The sequence below is a fragment of the Euprymna scolopes genome, chromosome 11, assembly GCF_053919585.1.
Source record: "Euprymna scolopes isolate OS-2025 chromosome 11, ASM5391958v1, whole genome shotgun sequence".
NCBI lineage: Eukaryota > Metazoa > Mollusca > Cephalopoda > Sepiida > Sepiolidae > Euprymna > Euprymna scolopes.
The window spans coordinates 118,122,230-118,147,018 of NC_136492.1; the positions used below are offsets into that span (position 1 = coordinate 118,122,230).

The following is a 24,789-nucleotide window of genomic DNA, read 5'->3' on the forward strand; positions in this document are numbered from 1 at the left end:
ATATCCTCTCAAATTTACACAAAAAACGATATCGCTCATTTGCATACGTTAAAGATAAAAGAAGTGGTGCTATTTAAAATCGCCATAAATCATTTCTTCCTTTGCATTTAAAAAGGAGTGACTTTTCCAGGGCATCAGTCGTCAAACCCATATATCAGTTGACGTGGTATTGTAAACAAACACAGACGGAATTTGATGAAAGATATTATCATTATTATTTTTTATTTATTTATTTATTTTGCCAAGTAATCCACTAGTCTCATTATTTCTCGTAATATATAATATTCAATAGAGGATTGCTTCTATAATAATACATACGCAATCTACGTTAATTAAAATATCATGTTTAAGCGTATAGTACGACCGGGCATCCCTGGGCTGCCAGCTAGTATATATATATATATATATATATATATATATATATATATATATATATATATATATATATATATATATAGTGCCCAACATATTTGTAATAAATACGTTTACATTAAATTTATATACTATACTTCTTGTAGTTTGTCTGTCTGTTCCACTTTTTCTTACAAATTTCTAATATCATCTGGTTGAACTTTCGTGTCGGCCTTTGTTACGATAATGTGATGCGAACTAAGTATTATAGTATCCTTTTGATGCATTTTTAATGTAAGTTAGGATTAATACTTAATGCAAAAATTATAGATTTAACAGTATTCATCCATCAATTCGGCATAAAGTTCTCATTTTAAATCCACGAGCAATAAATTTAGCCCCTTCTAGACAAGCATAAGTCGGGTTTCTTTATATTTTTTATATTTATATTTTGTTTTAAATATTTTGCACACGAATGAATGAGAAGAAACGTTTAACATCCATGCAACAATCTGCTTGATCCATCGAGATAACACGTTGAAGGTCATGCGATTGATATCAGAGTATTGCTGTAAACATATACACACTTTGGTTTTACGTTGCTTACAAACTGAAAACACCACTTAAAAGAGTAACCTTCCTTCAATTTCTCCCGCGGAATACAACACCTGTGAAATACATGGGGACTTATCATACGCTAGACTGGTCCCTATTCCCGAGATGGGGTGTCATGTGTTATCTGGGGTTAGCAGACCGTGACGATGTTTTATTTGCTGTTGTTTTTGTTGCAATGGTGGGCGAACTAGATGAGGGTGGGAGATTGAATTTGCGTACCCTGAGGCAAAATAAATAAATAAAAATAAGAGACACAGATGCCAAATAGTATGAAACAGGTGGGATTAACGCTTCACGAATGAATGCTTCAATGCTGGAAGCAAGAACCGTTGGGTACGAGGTAGATGGAAGGGGCCAGTGATATCAAATTCATGTTAAGGGAGAATTTCATTGGAAAAATGTAAACACGTTGGCCAAGAGAAAAAGCAAGCAGACTAATGTACACCGGTGCGCAATCAGAAGAACACACGCACAAAGACACGCACACACATATGAATAGTAAAATGCACACGCAAGACCACACGAACACACAGACGCACATTATATATATATATATATATATATATATATATATATATATATATATATATATATATATATATATATATATATATATATATATATATATATATATATATATATATATATATATATATATATATATATATATATATATATATATATATATATATATATATATATACACGGCATAATCGCGTTGACACACCGGTTCTCATCAGATCACCGAAGTTAAGCAACGTTGAGCCTGATTAGTACCAGATGGGTGACCATTTGGGAATTCTAGGTGCTGTATGTGCTCTCCGCTTATCTCGGCATTTGTTTCCAGTCGTCCTGTACTTCACTTGCCATTGGTATTTAACAATATCGTCTCAGGAGAGGTGTGGTTGGATATTGCGCACCTCCTACCAAAAAAGTTTCACGCGCAAGCAACCCTCCATGGGTATACATAGTCTGTCCCAGACTGAAGGAGTCTGCTTATATATATATATATATATATATATATATATATATATATATATATATATATATATATATATATATATATATATATATATATATATATTATTTGTAGTAATCCACTTTTTAGAAGCGCGGAGAAAATAAAATTCAAAACACCAGGTTTAAAGAACGACCACGTGTGAATTTTTATTTTTTTTACATACACAAATATTCATTTATTTAAAGTTTAAAATTTACGGCTTATAACAAAGTTCTTATCTGGGGTGTTTTTAAAAAACAATACAATACATTTTATCTATTTTTTGTACTTGCTATGATGTTGTTTACCACAGTCTATTTGATGGTGATTGTGTATTGCCCAGTCAGGTGTATACACCGGTTCCCGATACTAGCATGGGTGTCTGGCGTTGCCCGGGTATTTGGAGGTGTATGTTGAGCAAAAAAAAAAAGCCGTCATTTTTTTAAAAACTTTGACCCCTATTATGACCCCTAAAATTTCTGGTCAAAAACCGATCACATAGATTTTCCCAAATATCAGTACCCTGTATATCAAATTTCGAGTCCGTAGACTAAAAATTGATAGAGTTATGGCGTAGGAAAATGTACACAGACACACACAAACACACACACACTTTTACTTTTATAGATATACTAGCAATGGTTGACCGGCGTTGCCCGGGTGTTTGGATGTGTATGCTGAGCAAAAAAAAAAAAAAAAAACGGTAATTTTTTTTTAACTTTGACTCCTATTATTACCCCTTAAAATTTATTGTTTTGGGTTCAACTCAAGTTATTAAGTTAGATGTCCAAGGAACCTATATCTAAAATTTAAAGTGTGTAGACCCAAAATTGTCGGGGAAGTTTGGTAGAGTTCTGAAAGGTAAAATCGTTGAACTTTGACTCCTTAATCGCCAAATTTCTGGCTGAAACCCGATCAGATCGATTTTCCCAAATCTCAGTACCCCGTATATCAAATTCCGAGTCTGTAGACTAAAAATGGACAGTGTTATAGCGTAGGGGAATGTTCACAGAAACACACACGTTCACTTTTATATATAGATAGATTAACAGTAATCCATGTTGTGTATATATATATACTCCGATAAACTTGTTTTTCTTTTGTGTGTATTGATATCCATATTAAAAACCCTCTTTTCTATTTATTTAAAAAGAAAATATTATTTTCTTATATATAGATTGTGGAAATGCGTTCACTAGCAAACGATCTAGCTAATTTGCATATTCTTTTAAACATTCATTTTAATTAATTCCCTGCTAGTTTTTTTCGGTTTTCTTATGGGATAATCATCTAGAGTTCACTATTACGTGTAATTATATTCATGCATATATTCTACATGATTTATATTTGCATAATATTTGCGTAAAATCTTTACAGTAAACAAAAAAACTTTCATATATATTTATGTATACGTATATTTTTTTGTTTTATCAGTCTATCTATCAAAGTGAAAGTGTCTGTGTGTGTCTGTCTGTGTACATTTCCCTACGCAATAACTCTGTCAATTTAAAGTCTACAGACTCAAAATTTGATATACATGGTACTGAGATTTAAGAACATCGATGTGATCAGAAATTTGTCTGTTAAGGCGTCAAAGTTCAATGATTTGACCTTATAGAACTCTACCAAACTACTCCAACAATTTAGTTCTAAACACTTGAAATTTTAGATATAGGTTCCTTGGACATGAATCTAACTTAATAACTTGATTTTAGCCAAAAACAATAAATTGTAAGGGGTCGTAATAGGAGTTTTAAAAATTTGACCTCTACGGTCTCTACCAAATTACTCAGACAATTTCTGGTCGAAACATTTGGAATTTTACATAAAAGGTATTCAGAGGAAGGGCAAGCTTTTTCATCCGTTTTGGTCGAAAATTTTTAGTTACCAATATATATATGTATGTATGTATGTTTGCATGTCTGCCCAACACTTTCGACAGGGACGACGGATTTTCTCAAGATCAGTTTCGTTTTTAATTCCACTATTCAGACGACAAATATCGATAAATTGAATAAAAACATTAATATTTTCACTTTTACCTGGACACTTTTCAACAGGGGGGGGTCGCATTTTTCGTCGATATTTTTTAAAGTCATCCTCTTCTTTTGATTGTCTAGCCTAAATTTAAAAAGATGTCACTTCCGATTTGGCGGTGGTCGTAACAGCATAGACGAACAGTTTTCCCCCGTTCTTTTCCTCCTTAGCAGTACGGGTTCGAGCCTGCCTTCCTACTACCACTTGTTTATTTATTTATTTATTTTTTTGCTCAACAAACACATCCAAACACCCGGGCAACGCCGGGCTGGAATGCTAGTATATCTATAAAAGTGAGGTGTCTGTGTGTCTGTCTGTGTACATTTCCCTACGAAATAACTGTCAATTTTTAGTCTACAGACTCGAAATTTGATATACAAAGTACTGAGATTTGAGAAAATCGATATGATCGGGTTTCGGCTAGAAATTTCGCTGCTAAGGCGTCAAAGTTCAAGGGTTAGACTTTTGAGAACTCTACCAAACTCTCCCGACAATTTTGGGTCTAAACACTTAACATTTTATATATAGGTTTATTGGATATGGATCTAACTTTATAACTTGCTTTAGGTCCAAAAAAAATGAATTTTAAGGGGTCATAATTGGGGTCAAAGTTAAAAAAAATTAACCCTTTTTTGCTTGTTTTTTGCTCAACATACACATCCAAACACCCAGGCAACGCTGGGCTGAAATGCTAGTATATCTATAAAAGTGAACGTGTCTGTGTATCTGTGTATGTGTCTGTCTGTGTACATTTCCCTACGCAATAACTCTGTCAATTTTTAGTCTACAGACTCGAAATTTGATATACAGGGTAGTGAGATTTGGGAAAATCTATGTGATCGGTTTTCGGCCAGAAATTTGGCTGTTAACGGGGTTAAAATTCAACGATTTGACCTTTGAGAACGCTACCAAAATCCTCCGACGATTTTGAGTTTACACACTTGAAGTTTTAGATATAGGTTCCATGGACATGGATCTAACTTAATAACTTTATTTGAGCCCAAAACAATAAATTTTAAGGCGGCATAATAGGGTTCAAATTAAAAAAAATTAACCCTTTTTTTATTTTGTTTTTGCTCAGCATACACCTCCAAACACCCGGGCAACGCCGGGCTTAAATGCTAGTATCTCTCTCTCTCTCTCTCTCTCTCTATATATATATATATATATATATATATATATATATATATATATATATATATATTCGGCAGTCATGAAAATAGACCTGTTTGTCTGAATGACGTAACTCCATAACTCCAATTTTACTAAGAACTCTCGAGTAATTATAAGAAAAAATGTAAAAAAGAAAAAACAATGAAATGATATATTATATTTCTTTTTTATATTCTTGTTACTTGTAATTCTTTAACATTAAGTCTTTTCTTATCTATCTCTCGATAGCTTCATTAGCTGGAATGCTAAATGTATTTGGTTTAGAGCTTAGCTTATGCTACTCAAGTCATTTTTAAACTTTGGAAATCACTACTATGTATATAGATATATATATAAGTACAACAGTGGCATAGTTAACAAAGTGCGAATTCGCGCGTCATAATTCTGTGGGTCATAACTGTTACGAATCGATACCTGATAAAGGTGTTAGATATTTAAATTTTATTTTTTTTATTTTATGTATCATGCAGTTCAACAAGTGTTTTTTTTTCGTTTCGAATAATATAGATAAATATATTTTTTTACATCTTTTCTTGTAGTTAGTCAAATGTTCTTAGTATATGTAGAATTACTTCCCTTAGACGAACAAGACTTGTTCACATTACCAAAAGTTCAAATGAAAAAAACAAATACACTATGTTGTACAAGTCTAATAAACGTTTCGTCCCATTTAAAACACTATCTGAAGCATTAAAAAACATATGTTTTACGACAAAGGTTTTGTCAGACAAATTTAAACTCATAATAAAACCCCAATATTTTTAACATTATATCAGATCTTTTTTCTCCTTGCTTTCAAGCTCGCTGTAGTCTAGACGTTTTATTACTTCCCGTAGATTATGTATAGACGTTTGATTGCAATAAATAGAGAATTCATGAGCATATTATGCCAGACATGACTGAAACAAAAACGTGCCGATTTTATACCAGAAAAACAGCTAATTTTCGAGGTTTTCTTATTCACCCAAAAATCTTATAGTAATCATAAATGTTTTCAATTTTATACTTATACATCATTTTTTATATAATAAAAGATTCTCCTGCTTAAAAGGTGGCGTCCGACGTAAACAATTGTACATGTCAGGTGAGCGAGTAAAAACATTTCCAGTAAAAATTGAAATAATTAAAGAGAAGATAATGAAAATTCCAGATGATAGAAGAAAAACATGAACGACAAACCAGACATATCGATAGAGAGAACAACACAATCTGTGTTCATGGAACTAAACAAATTACATCAAACATATAATATAGCGTTAATACGAAATAAACGATTGAGAGAAACATATAAAATAAAATCAATTGTGTCTGCTATAACCTATAAATTGAAAGAAACATTATAGCTTTGACCTTGAATGTCGAAAATAATAATGTTGTATAGTTAACAAATAGTGTATTAGCAAAAATTTGTTGAAGAAGTACATGCCATAATTCGGGAGGAGGGTCATAACTGCCACGAATCGCTACCCCAAAAAAGTGTTAAGTGTAACTATATTTATAGTCTTTAAACAATCCGCCATTCCTGAAATCGGTAAACCAGCTTGCCCCAAAGCAGTTGTCACAATTAAAGATGCAACTACACTATAAAACCTGAAAAACGAAAGAACCAATTAAATATAACTTCAACTAAAAATATTTTAAACTAAAACAATTTCAACTAAAAATATTTTCAACTAAAAACAATTTCAAAACAATTCCAACTAAACAATTTAAACTAAAACAATTCAACTAAAAAAGGTTCAACTAAAACAATTTTAACTAAAACGTTCAACTAAAACAATTTCAACTAAAACTATTCTAACTAAAAACAATTTCAACTAAAAACTATTCTAACTAAAAACAATTCTAACTAAAAACAATTTCAACTAAAAACAATTTCAACAATTTAAACTAAAAACAATTTCAACTAAAAACAAGTTCTACTAAAAACAATTCTAACTAAAAACAATTCTAACTAAAAACAATTTCAACTAAAAACAATTTCAACTAAAAAAAATTTCAACTAAAAACAATTTCAACTAAAAAAAATTCTACTAAAAACAATTCTAACTAAAAACAATTTCAACTAAAAACAATTCTAACTAACAACAATGCAACTAAAACCAATTTCAACTAAAAACTATTCTAACTAAAAACTATTCTAACTAAAAACAATTTCAATTAAAAATAATTTCAACTAAAAACAATTTTAATTAAAAACAACTTCAGCTAAACACTATTCTAATTAAAAACAATATCAACTAAAAACAACGTTTTGGCCGAAGGAACCTCTGACCTCCATCAGGTGTATTTTGCCGAACTTGTAAATGTTTCTGTCGAACAACTCGGGAATTTGGACTGAAATTCGAACGGAACTCTTTATTTCCTATGCCATCCTTACTTAGGGTACTTGGAAAAATCAATTGTAAAGATGATATGCATCTGAAGGCTGAAGGTTCAATTCTTAGTGTGTCAACCGAAAAATCCAATTGCGAATTACTTAGGACCTCTATCCAGTCATGGCTGAGGAAACAAAATCATGCTACGCCCGTGATATAAATAAAGGATTATGTTCGAAATTCCGTCCAAATTCCCAAGTTCGACAAGATACACCTGAAGAAGGTCCGAAGTTACATCGAGCGAAACGTTGTGAAAATGACACGAAAATGAGAACAGTTGTTCGAAGATTTGAAAAACCCAATCCTCATCTCAAACATACAGAAACGTTACATCCTATCACTGGTATATATATATATATATATATATATATATATATATATATATATATATATATATATATATATGTATATGTATGAGGGAGCCTGCAAACGTAAGATTATTATCTATTCGGATATTTTTTGTGTTTCTTGGAGTGTTTTTTCCTTAGTATTTTCTTTTTCTTTGTGCTAGATAGTGGATGTATGCCTCTGTTAGCGTATATAATATATATATATATATATATATATATATATATTTAAATATATATATATATATAGTGTGTGGTTTTGTTTTTAATTATAAGCAAAAAAAGCAAAAAAGCAAAACAAATTCAATTCGCAATGAGGTGCGTTCCTTTTTCTATAGTATGCGCATGCGCCCATCGTTTCGCGCCTTTTAAACGTCTATTCAGTCTCTCACTGACGTTTACCAAGATGAACGCCGACACCGGTGATTTTTGAAAGAATCCACGCGGAAAACTACTACGATAAAACCCTGCATACATTTTTTAAAACATGCAATCCGGAAGTCATACAAATACCGTCTCTCTTTTTTTCTTTTCTTTTTTTTTTTCAATTGCGATTATTTAGGAGTTTTGTGTGTGTGTATGTGGTTTTGTTGTTGTTGTTGTCGTCGTTCAATTTTCGTCGACGCTGCATGAATGCCAGTCTATTGGTATATTAATGTCAGGCAGCATCTATTTATTGAGCCTTTGTGAGAAGTGGATGAATGTACAGCGGAAGGATTTTATTTGTCTTTTTTGATGTCATTCGATCGACATGTTGATGCTGAGGGAGTGGCGATTGTTTGCAAGACAGACATACGTTTTCGAATAAGGAAGTTTGTGTATATCAATAAGCATATGCGACTGCACGAACGCAAACACTTCTCTATTTTTATAGCTTTCATAAGAAAAATATTGGCAATAAACATAAAGGTATTGTGATACATATATACCTATTTATTACTACTTCTTTTCCGTCCTTCTTTTTTCATACATACATATACACACACACCCACACACACACACACACACACACACACACACACACATATATATATATATATATATGTATATATATATATATATACACATAATTTCAAGCTGAATGTCTGTATGTGTATGTGTGTGTCTAGTCGCCAATAGGCTCCTATATGGTTGAGTACATATAATGATAGAAGATCTATCGAGACACAGGAATGGGTAGGTGTTCATTAAAATTGTGGGGTCTGCGTTCGCGCCCGCTCCATAAAATATGGAAATAAAACATTTAAAAATTAAAAAAAAACGTTTACAAGTGTTTTTAATATAGATGTACATCAGAATACTTTGAAAAGTATGTTTCAACTTAAATATGGATGGTATAATAAAATTGTGGGGTCTGCGTTCGCGCCTGGCCTCCATAGAATGAAATTAGGTACAAACTTTAATAAAGACTTTTCATATCTATCTGCGTAAGTATACTTTGATAATTATGTTTCAGTTTGAAGAAATATGGTATAATAAAATTATGGGGTGTTCCTTCGTTCCTGACCTCCATAGAACTGAAATATGTCACAAAGTTTAACAAGGTTTTTTAATATAAATCCACAGAATATTTTAATAAGTGTTTTAGTGTGAACAGGTATGGTATAATAAATTATGGGGTTTATCTATTTTATTTTTACTTTCATCAGATTTTGCTTTGGTTTTGATACCCCCAAATTCGAAGTTATCTCTTTACAAACCTTCCCTTTAATAACCTATCATACTTTAATAAATCAGAGTCCATTTTCTGTAGGCTGCTTTTGAACCCAGTAAACGACGGGTACTTTTGCTAGTATAATATAAAGCTGGAAGTGTGTGTGTGTGTGTGTGTGTGTGTGTGTGTGTGTGTGTGTGTGTGTGTGTGTGTGTGGTCACGAATAGGCTCCTATATGGTTGACTATTTTTTAAAAAATGATTACATATAATGACATAAGATCTATCGAGGATCAGGAATTGGTGTGTTTTATCTGGAAGAACAGTGGTTCATAAAAATTGTAGGGTCATCGTTCGCGCCGTGCCTCCAAAGTATGGAAATAAAAAATGAAAAAAAAATTACAAGGGTTTTTGATACAGATGTACATAAGAATACTATGATAAGTATGTTTCAACTAGGATAAGGATGGTATAATAAAATTGTGGGGTCTGCGTTCGCGACTGTGCTTAATGGAAACATTGCACAAACTTTAACAAAGACTTTTCATATCTTTTTGCGTAATTATTTGATAATTATGTTTCAGTTTGAAGAAATATGGTATAATAAAATTATTGGGATTCGTTCGCGCCTGACCTCCATAGAATGGAAATATGTTACAAAGTTTAACAAGGTTTTTTTAAAGGGGTTGAGGGTCCACAATAACACCTTAACTTTAATCTTAATTCACGTAAGCTTTTTATTTATTGGGGGGGATAATCATATTGTGTCGAATAAATTCACCTCATAAATTCACGTTCTTATTAAAGGGAAAGCCAAAAAAAAGTCGGAACTTTAGACAATTCTCGACACAAATTTTGCATAACTCTGTTTTTTCCTTCTCCACTTGCACGTGGCACTCTTTCGAAAAATATATAAATAGATAAATAATAAAAAATAAGAACGTTACTTGTTATCGTGTCAAACGAAGGAAAAAAGCCATGCTCACGTGATTACGTGTCTTTTTAAAAGAATTTACATAACCTTTGTATGTTTATTTATATATCTGTTTAAGCTTTTTTGCCAGTGTACTAGAAGGAATTAAGTTGATTACTACCCTCTCTTCGTGTTTTTTCACATTACAATAGTACAACTCTGAATCCGACGGCGTAATACTACACCGTTCAATACTGTAAAACTGAAACGAAGCTGTTCTGCTTGAAAAGGGCGCCATTTTCTTCTTATTCATCTTTCCTGGCTTTAAAAAACTAAAGTAATTACGTGTTTCCTTTTTTAAAAACCCATTTTGCTGTTTCGGATTGTTTTACTAAAGTAAGTAAAGCTTCATTATTTTTAAAACTGTTTTTGTGTCTTTGTTTTTCGATATTTCGTCGATATTATTTAGTAAGAGTATTTAGCAGAAAAGCCAACAAACAACTACCCGAAAAAATAAATATATACGAAATAAATGTTTCCATAGTCAATAAAAGTTCAGTTCATGTTTATTGTTTTGAAATAGTTTTTAATGTTCTTTACTTGAAATAATTTCAGCGAACCGAAATTAAAACAAAATTTGAGGTGATATCTCCTTAAATGAATTTTTATATAAACTACACATGCCATAATCGAATATTCCTCAAGCACAAAATAACGGTAAACATTAAAATATGTTTATAAATACTCCTTACGTTAACAAAACTCTCTTAAATTGTTAACACAGAATGCTCAGATGTCCTTCCTTCAAATTGAAAACGGGGTTCTCCAAGTAGCTGCCATTTTGATTTTTTTACACCGGTTCGTGAATTAAAAAAATGTTGTTTTTTTTACAAACTACTTAAAAATACAAACCAATGAACTTTTCTACAATAAAGGAAACTTTTCTGGACTATGGTAAAATTAATGTCTTGTATATTTATATTAATATATACATATATAATATTTTCTCTTTATAAGGACACATCATTTTGTTGGTCACTCTTGGCTACGAATGGAAACAAAGTTGATATAAAAAAATATATTTTCGCGAAAATTATCTTTACTTTCATCATATTTTGCTTGGGGTAAAATTTTTGAGTATCAAAACCTATCTCTTTACAAACCCCTCCTTTTCATAACCTATCATACTTTCATCAATCACAGTCCATATTCTTTAGGCTGTTTTTGAACCCAGTCAACGACGGGTACTTCTGCTAGTATATATATATATATATATATATATATATATATATATATATATGAGTGTGTGTGTGTGTATGTGTATATATATATATATATATATATATATATATATATAAGCGCTTCGGGTGTATTTTAACGACCTTGTTTTTAATCGACTTATTTATTTTACTGAATTGTACATTTGTTACTTGTAACTTCCCCCATTTTTTCCTATTCCTCACCCCGTTTTCCATCGTATTTTAGTCGATTGATTTTCCACTTCTTTACAATTATTCTAAAATTTTGCCAATGGAATAAAGATATATATATATGTATGTATATGTATATATATATATGTATGTATATATATGCGTATATATATGTATATAGATATGTATATATATATGTATATATATGTGTGTATATATGTCTATATATATATGTATATATATATGTATTTATATATATGTATATATATGCATATATATGTATGTATATGAATATATATATGTATATATATATATATACATATATATGTAGGTAAATCATTTGAAACGTACGCAGTTTGTATATACCAATAGTAATATGTGAAAAATATTCTTTCTCATAAATAAAACATTTTATAAAGAAAAACATCTTTTTGATATAATTTTGTTTTTAATTAAAAAGAAATCCAACCTCAATGAATGCTTTTTTTTGGGTTCCAGAATATATATAGTGTAGTATAATAATTATCCAAGTTAACAATGCCAAGTTTTCTCAGTTGGTTATTTATTAATTGTCAAAAGGTTTTAATTAAAATATTTATTCGTACTGCGACTAACAATCTACAAAATTATGGCTGAATATTTAGTCACGTACTCCCTAAATGCTTACCTTAAAAAAAACTTATGAAAACAAAATTTTAGGCAACTTACATGGTTCATGTAACCTGCCCTTGCTTTTCAAGAAAATATATAATGACTAGTAGATTCAAAATTGCCTGGATTGAAGGAGATGACCGAATGGCCCATACTTCCAATACTTTAATGACCATCGAAATAGTTAAAATTGTTCATTTTTTTTAAGTAAATCGATTGATTGCCTGCTCTTGTCGAGGACTCAATGCCGTACAACCGAAGTAACTTCCCATGTCTCCCTACCGTAACTTAGTCCACAATACATTGTTGTCTACATTGCACTGTAGAGAACCTAGCATTGGCTTTGTATAATTATTTTATATAATGGCTTAAATTAATGTTTAAAATGCAAAAATCAAATACCATGGATCAATTGTGCTCAGAACATAAATATTTATTTCAAATGCACCTCTCTCTTATAAAAAAATCTACTGTTGATTTTTATACGGCGATCCTTTCTGCTTTTGCAGTGATAATACATTTCAAATGCGCTTGTTATGTTAGGTTGTATAATGTGTTAACTTTCATCAATATCGGGCTCTCTTTTAATCGAATTGTTTCGACTATTGTTTTTTACATACTTATCAAAGTGTATTACCAGACATACAATGTATATTTGTCTAAACATTCAAAATACTCGGAATCCATAGCGAACTCACACATACACACACAAATGTTCTTTATATAAGCATCTCTAAGTCGACTTATATGTGTTGTAAACCAGCCATATTCGGATTTATTAAATCTAGCATAGTAAACTTTTGGGTGATCCTATATGAATGGTTGTGCTAGTAGAAATATGAAAGAAACAATATTGATTTATTCATAAGTATATTATGACTTTCCCGAGATGGCGTTTCTTGGATATTGTGGCTGTTACTTTGTGATATTTTTCGCTTATATAAGATTGTTCGATTTTTTAATATATAAAAGACCATATATTTATATTTCCAAGAGAGTGACCAATTATCAAGATCCAAAGGCCACTCGGGGATAAGGGTTAATGAGTGCCATGTTATACAACAACGGATGATTGTTATTTGTGGAAATTGGGTAAGAATTGATTCATGGTTAAATAAGAACCTGTTAACGGTTGCATTAGAAAACGAAAGCTGGAAAGTTATGAATCGCAGTCTTGTGTTTCACAGACGGCATGTTCTAGAAAAGAAGTTTTGCAAATGGAATTTTTGTTTAGATTTAGGCACCGATAGAGAGTAAATTATATTGTTCACAGTAGTTATATCTAGACGAGTGTTTTGATGTTTTACAGGAGAGGTCCATAGATTGAAGGCCATTTGAGAACCTGCTACGAAATAACAATAGAGTAAAGATAGACTCGCAACGTCTCTTCTGTGAGAAAGAAGTAGCAGTGAAAGGATATCGTTCACTAGATTTTTAAGCTGTGTTTGTAGCTTCTCCGAGCAAAAAAAAAAAGGTATTTTGCACATCACATCTCCAGATATGGCGACATTACTCGAGATATATATATATATATATATATATATATATATATATACACAGACACGCACACACACATTATATATATATATATATATATATATATATATATATATATATATTGCAGAATTCGTGAACTGGTAAGAATACGAAAATACCGAAAAATTGATACGCGAAGTAGTAGGCGTAACAGAACTTATAAAATTAAATTTATGGTGTATTTCGTCCGAAAATGGTAGATTCGACATCCTCCAATGATTAGAACGATTCAAGTGATAGGAACTAAACTAACGCCTTTCCGAAGATGCTCTGAACAAGAAAAAAAGTGTTGTTATTTCTTGGCAACTAATATTTTACTATTCGAAAATTTGTAAAATTTAACTTTATGTTTAATAAATAAACAGATATGTGTATTAAAACAAAATTTGCACTTATCTATTTTATATCTATTAGCCTAACGATCCCATACGAAGATTAAATACGTATGGCTTTGTCTTGATAATTTGAACATATATATATATTGTTTACATACCTCTCTTTATCTCTCACTCTCTTTATATATATATATATATATATATATATATATATATATATATATATATATGCAAAAGTCTGTATGTAAGTTCGTGGGAGAAAACATGAGCAAAATGTACTTTATTATGCAGTAAATCTTTAAAAACATAAAATAAAACGTTATGTTTATTCATATATTTGTTCTTGGAGATCAGGAAAAAAAACATCGGAATTCTGCGTTTCGAATCAATGCAATATCGACTTAATAATGTTCTCCTTTGTTTAGATTATCTTCAGCTTTTTTTTATCATTTCTTAAAGGAATTCCGATATTGGCATTCAAATATTAGTCCACTTTGGTTTCATTTGAAACTGACTTGACCACTATTGCTCTAATCTTCTGTCACATAGATCAATTAATACTCAACACACGCACGCGCATATACAAGGGTCGTTCCAAAAGTAGCGTATCCTCTTTTAACTAGAAAAATGTTAAAGTGCTACGAAAACAGGAGTGCTACCATTAAAACGATTGAACTTTTGTGCTCCAAAAGTTATTTCTCTACATAGTCACCACAATTCCCAGTGCAATTTTTATGACACATTTCTGCTTCTGACGCACATTCATGACAAGGGTTGATTTATTAGAGTCTAAGACAGTAAATGGCTGCAACAGAGACAGGAAACCTTAATGTCATGAATGTTTAGTCATCATGAGAAAAAATGTTCAATCCTTTTTTATCCAAGAGGCATTAATTTTTGAACACCCATGAAGGATCACAAAGCAATAATCATTGATATAGCATTACCAGTTGGTGTGAATGCGGAGGAAAAAAGGAAATGAGAAGGTCTAAATGTACCAAGACTTCAAAAGGGAGATACGAACTTGAAGAAGGTAGAAATTGGACGTGATGTGATGGGAACGCTGGTGAGTGTTTTTTTTTTACAAGTGGATTGATAAAATGAGGATCAGAAGACAGGTTTGTTGGGAATCGCTAGAAATTTTCGGAAAGTACTGTGGGACTGATAGATGCAATAATAACAGCCAGAAAAAAATGTGACAACAGAAATAATAATAATAATAATAATAATAATAATAATAATAATAATAATAATAATATAGCGGAAAACTGCATTCAATCAAGAAAACTAAAATCGAAAAAATTAAGCTAAATAAACCCCCTCCCTCCAAATAAAAATAGAGTATCTGCATTAAATGGCGCCACACAAAATAGTCGTAAAGGGTTAAGGTGGATGTAGAACCAAAAGACAGGTGAAAAAGCACTAACTTAACCTCCACTGGATGACTGCGAAGAAGACTGAGATTTTAAGAGAGATATCTGCCATCCAAATTCCAGTGTAAACGATGTGTTTGCCAGTGAGAAATTAATTGTAAACGGGTTTTGCGATAAAGCAAATTTGTTTGCAAAGTTTATCGAAATAGGTAGAGAGCACTGGAAATCTGGCGAGATTTTTTGTCATCCTATTCCAAGGAACACTAACGGTTGTTGTTCGTAAACAATATTTGAGGATGACCTATTGGAAAACTCCTAGCGAGTGCATATAATAATAATAATAATAATAATAATAATAATAATAATAATAGTAATAATAATAATAATAATAATAATAATAATAATAATTATTATTATTATTATTATTATTATTTTTAAATAAAAGTCCATTTTCTTCCATATGCTACATAATGACTTGTTATTTAGATAAATGTTTCTAGTGTGCTCAGAGGCACACTGTAAATTAGATACTTACGTTGAACAAAGGGGCAGCATGCCTTTAACAATTAAACGTAATGTTAAATTATTCAAGGTAACAATGATAGGTCCATGTCATATTTGGTACGGCTCTTTATAAACTCCCCACCTGGGGACGGTGGCGAACCCCAACTTTGTGTTCACCATCTTTAGCTGGGGAAGTTTATGAAGAGCCGCACAAAATATAACATTAACCTTTAACCTTGACCTTGAATAATTTAATATTACGTTTAATACCGGGCAACGCCGAGTACATCTGCTAGTTTATTATAATATATTCAAAATGCTATCGAAGTTCAAGTCATAAAATCTTAATTAAGAACACATCCCACTTTCTCCTCTTAATCAGTGTTTCTCTTATTTGTAAATACATGTGCTTGTTGTCTCACCCGATTTTTTTCTCTGGCTTTCATTTCTCTCTCTTTCTCTCTCTATCTCTTTCTCTCATTCTCTTTCTTTCTTTCTCTTTCTTTCTCTCTCTCCCTCTCTTTCTCTCACTCTCTTTCTCTTATTCACTCTGTATCTATTTACCTATCGGTATATCTATATTTCTCTCTATTTTTTACTATGACTATGTTTGTAGTTTACAGACACATTAGTTTTATTCATATATATTTCATGAAGGCTCACTATTTTAGCCTTTCTACCCTCTTTCACTACTTTCTATGTTCTCGCCTCTCTCTCTCTCTCTCTCTCTATCTATCTATATATCTCTCTCTATCTATTTTTCTTTCTGTCTCTTCATATTTCGTTTTAGATACTATCATTTTCTTCTATTTCTTTTCCCTCTGTCATAATTTCTATTTATATGCTGTCTCATCCCACTCTACCTCTCCTTCCATCTACCTCTCGTGTGTGCAGACATGATTAATCTACCTCTGCCATAATAAATCTCATACGTACAGAAGAACCTAATAAGCAAAACTTTACATCAAAAACTCATGTGCAAGATACTGCTTGATCTCTCCGCAGAGTTAAACGCAGCAGACGCAATTATCGCTCGTCGACAATAGCGTCTCTTTAGCCAAGAAGGAAGCAAATTACTTCATACTTTGCTTTCAAATTACCTCCCATTAAATTACCAAGTTCCGTCGTTGTTGTTGATATAAAATAATTGGATCTTGTCTTCTCCGGTTTCGATTAAGACATTAACTCCATAACAGAAGCGAATATAGCACAGCCAAGTACAACAGGTGCGGCTCGGATTTAAATAACGATTAAGGAACAAATTAGTTCTTTTTAAATGGACTTACAATGATGCTTAATTAGAAAGGAAAACAGTTTCCGTATTGATAATTCCATTTTAAGTTGATACCCTAGTAATTACAACGTGGAAAATGTGTCGATCTGCCTAGGCAAGCGAAATAATAATAACGCTAAGTAACTCTGAGGATACGATAAAATATATAAACAACTAGTATGCAATCAATGTTAGTCTTTTATATAATAAGTAGTTGACTACCAATCCCAGGACGGGTATAAACACTAAATATAGAATTGTGTGCCCCATATACCAATCGATTTCTTTCTTGTCATATGTTATCAGGTTAAATGTAAATACACTTGTATTACTGACTTAATAAGTTGTCTGTTTGATTTAAAAACCATGGCTAAGTAGAAAAGAGGCTTGCCTTTTTTCTGCTGTTCTTGGCCTTCGAGCCGGGATCAAAGTGTAGCATCTGATAATTTGCACCAGTCAATGGAGGGGAAATCCTCTATACTGGGACAATTATTATTTTTGGTAACCAGAGTGCCCCCTTTTTGGCTACTTTTAGCGGAGCTGTTTTTTACCCCACATTAAAAACGACCTTGTGCCTAATTTGCTTTGGTGGGGAGGCAAATAAATACAATAAAAACCATGGCTAAGAACAACAGCGTGTATATATAATAGCACGAATTTGGGAACAGTGCAACAAATAAATCAAATAGACCGACTATATAACAATTAGTTCAAAATATTAAGGATGTTTCTTTCTTTGTAAGGTGTCGCTTAGTTTTGATGAAACTCTTTAAACATTTAAGTTTACAATAAGTGCCCTCATTACAAACTTGGCTGCCCAGAATAAATATACCATAATTTATAATAATAGGTTCCCAAGTTTGGGATTGAAATAAACAACATAGATACATCATGCGCGAGCACTAGTTCGTTTGAAATTTGATAAAGAGTACCCCGTTTCTCTATTATATTTCTCGAATCTAAATTATTTTAAATATTTTGTGGGAGCGGGTAACAATTTTGCTCAGCGCATCTAATAAATAGATAAGTTTACAAAATATATAGTGAACATTTTGGTGAGAATATATATTTCAATAATAATAATGATCCGTTGATATTTTTAGTAACATAACGCAATCTGTTAAAATTTGCAAAAGAATAGTGAGCTCATGTTACCCGTTGTGCAACCTAGAATGCATATTCCAAAATACATAATTATCAGTCCGTTAGTCTAAAAGATAACGTGTGTATATATATATATATATATATATATATATATATATATATATATATATGTATATAACAAGAACATGATTGCTAGCACCTGTGACTCATTTCTCATATATATATATATATATATATATATATATATATATATATATATATATGAGAAGTGAGTCACAAGTGCTAGCAATCATGTTCTTGTTTGTAGTAGCAAACGCCTCCACAATAACAGTCCTCAGACATCCGACTGCGTTGTGGGTATGTTATTTGGATTTGGACTCGACCACGCACCAGGTTAAATAGACAAGGGGAGATTAGTCGAGTCAGAAGGAAGGTCACAAGATTTGCGACTAGTGGTGAGGAACATCGTTGATCACATACGTCTGGGTCCTCTTTATGGAAGAACGGAAGCGGGCTAAAAGACATGGGGAAAATTGGCGGCGATCTCATCGGTAAAGGACTTCGTACGGTTCTCGGTATCATTTGGTAGATCCCAATTATGACTCTGACTCGTTAGAAAGTGGAACGTACGCGTGAGATAACGCCACGAACTATAACGGTAGAGAACAACTTCGTACGTTTCACGACGAAAACTTCCTAGCTGTCTTTGAAGTTTGCCTATCATTTTATCTGTTTAAAATTCTATTCTTGGAAACAATCTACTGAAATAAAATGCTGTATTACAATAAGATATTAAAATAGGGAAATGATGGAGTTCGTTGAACCAACGAGTCAACCGTGCTTGGACAACGGAAACAGGTAATAAATCAAACAATTCTGAAGAACTCAATAAAATGACTGAGACTGCAACAACACGTATGTATGTGTGTTTCAGAGAAATAGATAGTTAGAGAGAGAGAGAGAGAGAGAGAGAGATTGCAGCAAACAAAAAAAAGGGTCGGGCGAATCAAAATACAGATACGTTTCGACACTTTATAAAGAACCTTCAAATAAGACAGAGATCTACCAACCCAAACATGACAACAGTATTCTATACATAATCTGACAGATTTCTAAAGACAGATAATAGCCTCAAGTATGAGAAAATGTTTCGAGCGATAGAGAGAGAATCGATTTTGTAAGCAGAAAATGCCATGAATTTAATTTATGAGCCCAAAGAAAGATTTGATGGAAAAAGAAAACCAAGAAGATTTAGAGTCGATTTTTCCTCACCAGCGGATCCAGCCACAAGAAATCTTCAAATGTGTCCTTAAATGTAGACTGTTTCTGTGACCAAATGAATAGCTTCCGACGATTCTCCTTTCGACGTCGCTCGCCAGTATAAACGTATGTTTATTCCTATTTCAGTTCCTCCAAAAATTAGATAATGGCGAATGTGGGCGGAAGCTATTATTTAAGTTCTTCGTTCGTACATTACGTGGCAATTTTCTTTTCCAATTATTTTCGGATTTTATGTAAATATTAAAGACGTTTTCCGGGAGTTAACAAAGACTACTATATATTTCTATTCTAAACTTTATTTGATCATCACATTTTTTTATACTAAAGGCATGCAATAAGTTCTTTCCTTTAACAATTACAAGAAATCCTCTCAAGCTTCCCGATTACTTTAACGATTAACAATCTAACTGAAAGTAACTCGTTCAACTTCCTCGGATTAATATGCACAGGAAACCTGAATCAGAACAAAATCATTAAAGTCATCATCAAAGCTGCTGCAAAAAAGGTGGACTCCTTCTAACGTGCTAGAAGATAATTCACACCTGAAAGTATCGTGTATTTCTACAGCATCACCATTTCTCCTTGAATGGAGTCCCTTCCCCCTTAGACAGGATCCAAAAGAGAATCTCAAGCCTTATAAGTCACGCACTATCATCCAAGTTTCATCCTGTGTTCAATCTCTGCAATATTTCTTAGAACTGCACGCCTGTGGAACTCTGTTCCGTCTGCCTGCTTCCCACCGACTACAACTTGGATGTCTTCAAGTCTGACGTTAACAAATTCCTAATGAACCGCCCCCATAAGTAAACACTTCATCAAATCTCCACACTAACGTAATGTACTTGCAATAACCCTTATCCCTGAGTGTCTTCCGGGCCTTGATAAGTGGTGATCACTGTGTAAAAAAAATGTTCCCTGTATCTGTTTTAGAAGCATGTTCATGAAATGTGCTCTGACAACCTCGTAGAATGTGTGCCTCCTTGATCTATATAACCACAACTAACCCTAACCCTAACCCTCCTTGATCTATATAACCACAACTAACCCTAACCCTCACCCTAACCCTAACCCTCCTTGATCTATATAACCACAACTAACCCTAACCCTCACCCTAACCCTAACCCTCCTTGATCTATATAACCACAACTAACTCAATAAAGAGCAAAATTCCACCTCCTTACTGATGAGGTTCCTATATGTCGGAAGAGATTCTACTCTGATAGTTTCTATGCCCGAAATGGTAGACTTTACAATTTCATCTCAGCTCCATGCTTCCATGACTGTAATAACGCAGAGCTATTTAAATGTAATGTGAACAAACATCTCACTGCTTTACATATCTACAAAGTGCCTATATCGGGATGGTCTCAAATAGTTGCATTCAAGTGGGATTATATCTTGTTTCAGGGGGATATATTTGATGCCCCCGGTCAGTCTCGAAAAACAAAGGATATTCTCTGTAGGGACAACTGTACATGTAATTCTGAGACCAGGGTTACGCAATCCCCAAACTCGTCTCTTCTAAATCGGTATTGTTAAAGTCCAGTTACAAAGAAGTCCAGAACGGCTGGAAACATTATCAAGATAAGCGGAGAGCATATACAAGACCTGGAAGCCCAAAATGGTCACCCATTTAGTACTGGCCGGGTTCAACGTTGCTTACCTTAGGTGACCAAGCAGGGTACTTCTGCAGTTTAAAGCCCATTTTCTGTGACTCGCTCGGCAACGATCAGTGAACGGCAGAAACAACCAGATTATACCGAGTGCTCACAAAAAGACCCGAGTGAGCAGATGGTAAAAATTGGAAGAAAAAAGAAAGGAAATGAGAGAGTTTAAAAGGAAAAGAAAAGAAAGGGCCGTTTATAGTTGTAACAGCATAGTATAAATACCCCTAACCTCCCCATGTTAAGAGCGGCTTTCGGAATCAACATTTCCAACCTCGAAAGTCGTTCTTAACATGGAGAGTTTGGAGGTGTTTATTCCTAAAGCTGTTATCCACATGGGGATGGTTAGGGTTGTTTATACTTCACTGGAGCATGTCGTGAAAATAAAACAAACAAAACAAAAGATATATGTGTTCACTAATTTAAAAAACTACAATTTTATTGACCTCCCGCCCTCCCCCCAAAAAACAGAAAAAAAAACACAGTTGCCAAATGCAAACAAATAAAACAGTAAAATTATGAAATTATTACGGTAGGTTGTTTGTTTAATTTTCTTTCGTTTTTTATTCTTTTACTGATTTCCGTTCATTCGGTATAAACCGGCGGTTTCCGTCGTTCGCCGGACATTGCTGAGCGAGACGCACGGAGAAATGGGCTTTAAACTGCAGAAGTACACCGAACGGGAACCGGTGTGTCACCGTGATTATGCCGTACATTTTGGGTGTATAAAGAGATTAAAAATAATGGATTTTTCGCCGAATTTTGACACTTAAAAATTATAATTGATTTTGGAATTAAGTTATGCTTGAAGTTACACGGACAGCGTGAGGAGACACATTAAATTTAGTATAAATTTATTTCTGCTTTATATTAATAAGAGAGAGATAAACACATGATACACCTATTCACCGCCGATCTAGATTGTCGACAACTCGGAACCTTGAATAACACGAATAAAGAAACAAAACGAAGATATTTTTTCACGGATTTAGAAGCTCGCTTCACTAACGGACGATAATTGTTAAAAAAAAAAAAAAAAAAAAAAAAGAAGGTTTTTAAAAAATGTAGATTTTATTCTGGCGTTTCCATCGGCTATAAACTCGTGTTTTTAAAAAGAAAATCTTCTCTGATCGAACCAATTATTTCTTCTTATCATATTAAAGTTATTTTTATTGGTTTTTTATTTTAATGAAACAATTATTTTGCCAGATAGGAAATAAAATAAGGAATGGGGAAAAATAAACAGGTCTATAATTAGTGGATTAAATTTCCCTTCTTTGTGCGAGTCACGTCCCGTTTATTTTTCCTTTTTGCTGTTTTTTAATTATTTTGTTAATTTGCTTTTATTCCTTCTTTGCTTTCGCTGTTTTGCTATCTTTTGCTCTCTGGGTTTTCTTTAAGGTTATCTTGCATATCGCTTTTTTCTCTCTTCATTTCGCCCACACACACACACACACACACACACACACACACACACACACTCTTTTCCCTCATCCTTCTCAAAACACACTCACTTATTTATTTACATATACATATATATATATATATATATATATATATATATATATATATATATAAGGTACATTCCATGAACAAAGCATCTTTCTTAGAACTGCACGCCTGTGGAACTCTGTTCCGTTTGCCTGTTTCCCACCTGACTACAACTTAGATGTATTCAAGTCCAACATAAATAAATTCTTGATAAACCGCCCCATCCAACTTATAAAATCTCCATTACTACCGATTACTACGATATTATCCCATTGATTACTGTACACGCAATAACCCTCATCCTTGAGTGGCCTCCAGGCTTTGATAAGTGGTGACACCTATATAAAAAAAATCCATATGTGTATATGCAGACATAAACGTATGCATACCGTATTTTTTAAATTATATTTTAGTACTTTTTTTTTAAATAACACTTAACGCTTCGTCATACTATACATTGCTTTTTTTATTTTAGAATTGCATGGCAATGTTTTTTTGTCCTTTTATCTATTAGCTTTCCTGGTACCAAAAGGACTAGAATTTTTCCATGCCCTTTTATTCCCATATAATTTTATAGACTGATCAACATACCACATAATAGTCCATCAAATTTTATTATACTTGCATTATTAATTGATTTGTTATAATTCGAAATATTGAATCTGTTTTAATAAATAAATATCTTTATTTATTTATTTATTTATTAATTTAAGCACTATTTCTGATCATAAAACCGTTAACATTTGAATTTTATATTCCATATATCAACATTGTTTAAAACAGGAAATTCCTTTATGACACACGCGTCGACCGACGCTCAGACTGTACTGAACATTCAAATTTTCATCAACATCTGAAGACGCCCGAGCATTACCATCGCCATGCAATGTAAAAGCAAGAATAAAAGCTGGATTTTCCTGATGAATAATTTATTATAATTAGAAATATTGAATTTATCTTAATAAATAAATAGTTACATACATATATAAACATATATATATATATATATATATATATATATATATATATATATATATATATAGAAAGAGAGAGAGGGGGGAGAGAGAATAAATGACAAAAATTTATATTCCAAAATTCATGATGTTGACCATCTTATAATGTATTCCTTTAAATCAGTTGATTTATACAATTCTTAACAGAATTGTATATCAAGAGTTCTATAAATCAACTGATTTAAAGGAATAAATTATAAGATGGTCAACATCATGAATTTTGGAATATAAATTTTTGTCATTTATTCTATGTATTGCACTGTTATCACATTTAGCTTCTTATATAAGGATTGTTGATATATAATAAGAAAATATATTTCTGCAGATATATATCTATATAAATATAAATATATATAAATATATATATGATAATAGGAAGGAACGAAAGAAAATAAAAAATAAAAAAATAAATTAAGATCCTTAATTTTGAATGAAGAATGAGAATAAACTATGCATGTAAATTTTTCCTTCCTTATTGAATAAGTTTTAAACAAAATCCTTTTTTAATCATATAAATAGGTTAGCAATTATTTTTATAAATAAACAAATCAAATTCCAAATACAGAAACTAACATAGAATCGCAAACATAACTTGGTTGATTAATCCGGATTAGAAAAAATAATTCAAATTAAATAAAGAAATAAAGAAATTTAATTTGAAAAATCT

General features: G+C 32.1%; 1 long non-coding RNA gene and 1 pseudogene across 1 annotated transcript in view; one reads left to right on the top strand and one right to left on the bottom strand.

Annotated features, from left to right (window-relative positions):
- Positions 1 to 24,789, bottom strand: part of LOC145288083 (uncharacterized) — a 531,533-nt gene that overhangs the window by 314,864 nt on the left and 191,880 nt on the right. The gene's annotated exons all lie outside the window — the stretch shown is intronic.
- On the top strand, positions 1,667 to 1,783 carry LOC145288511 (5S ribosomal RNA; annotated as a pseudogene).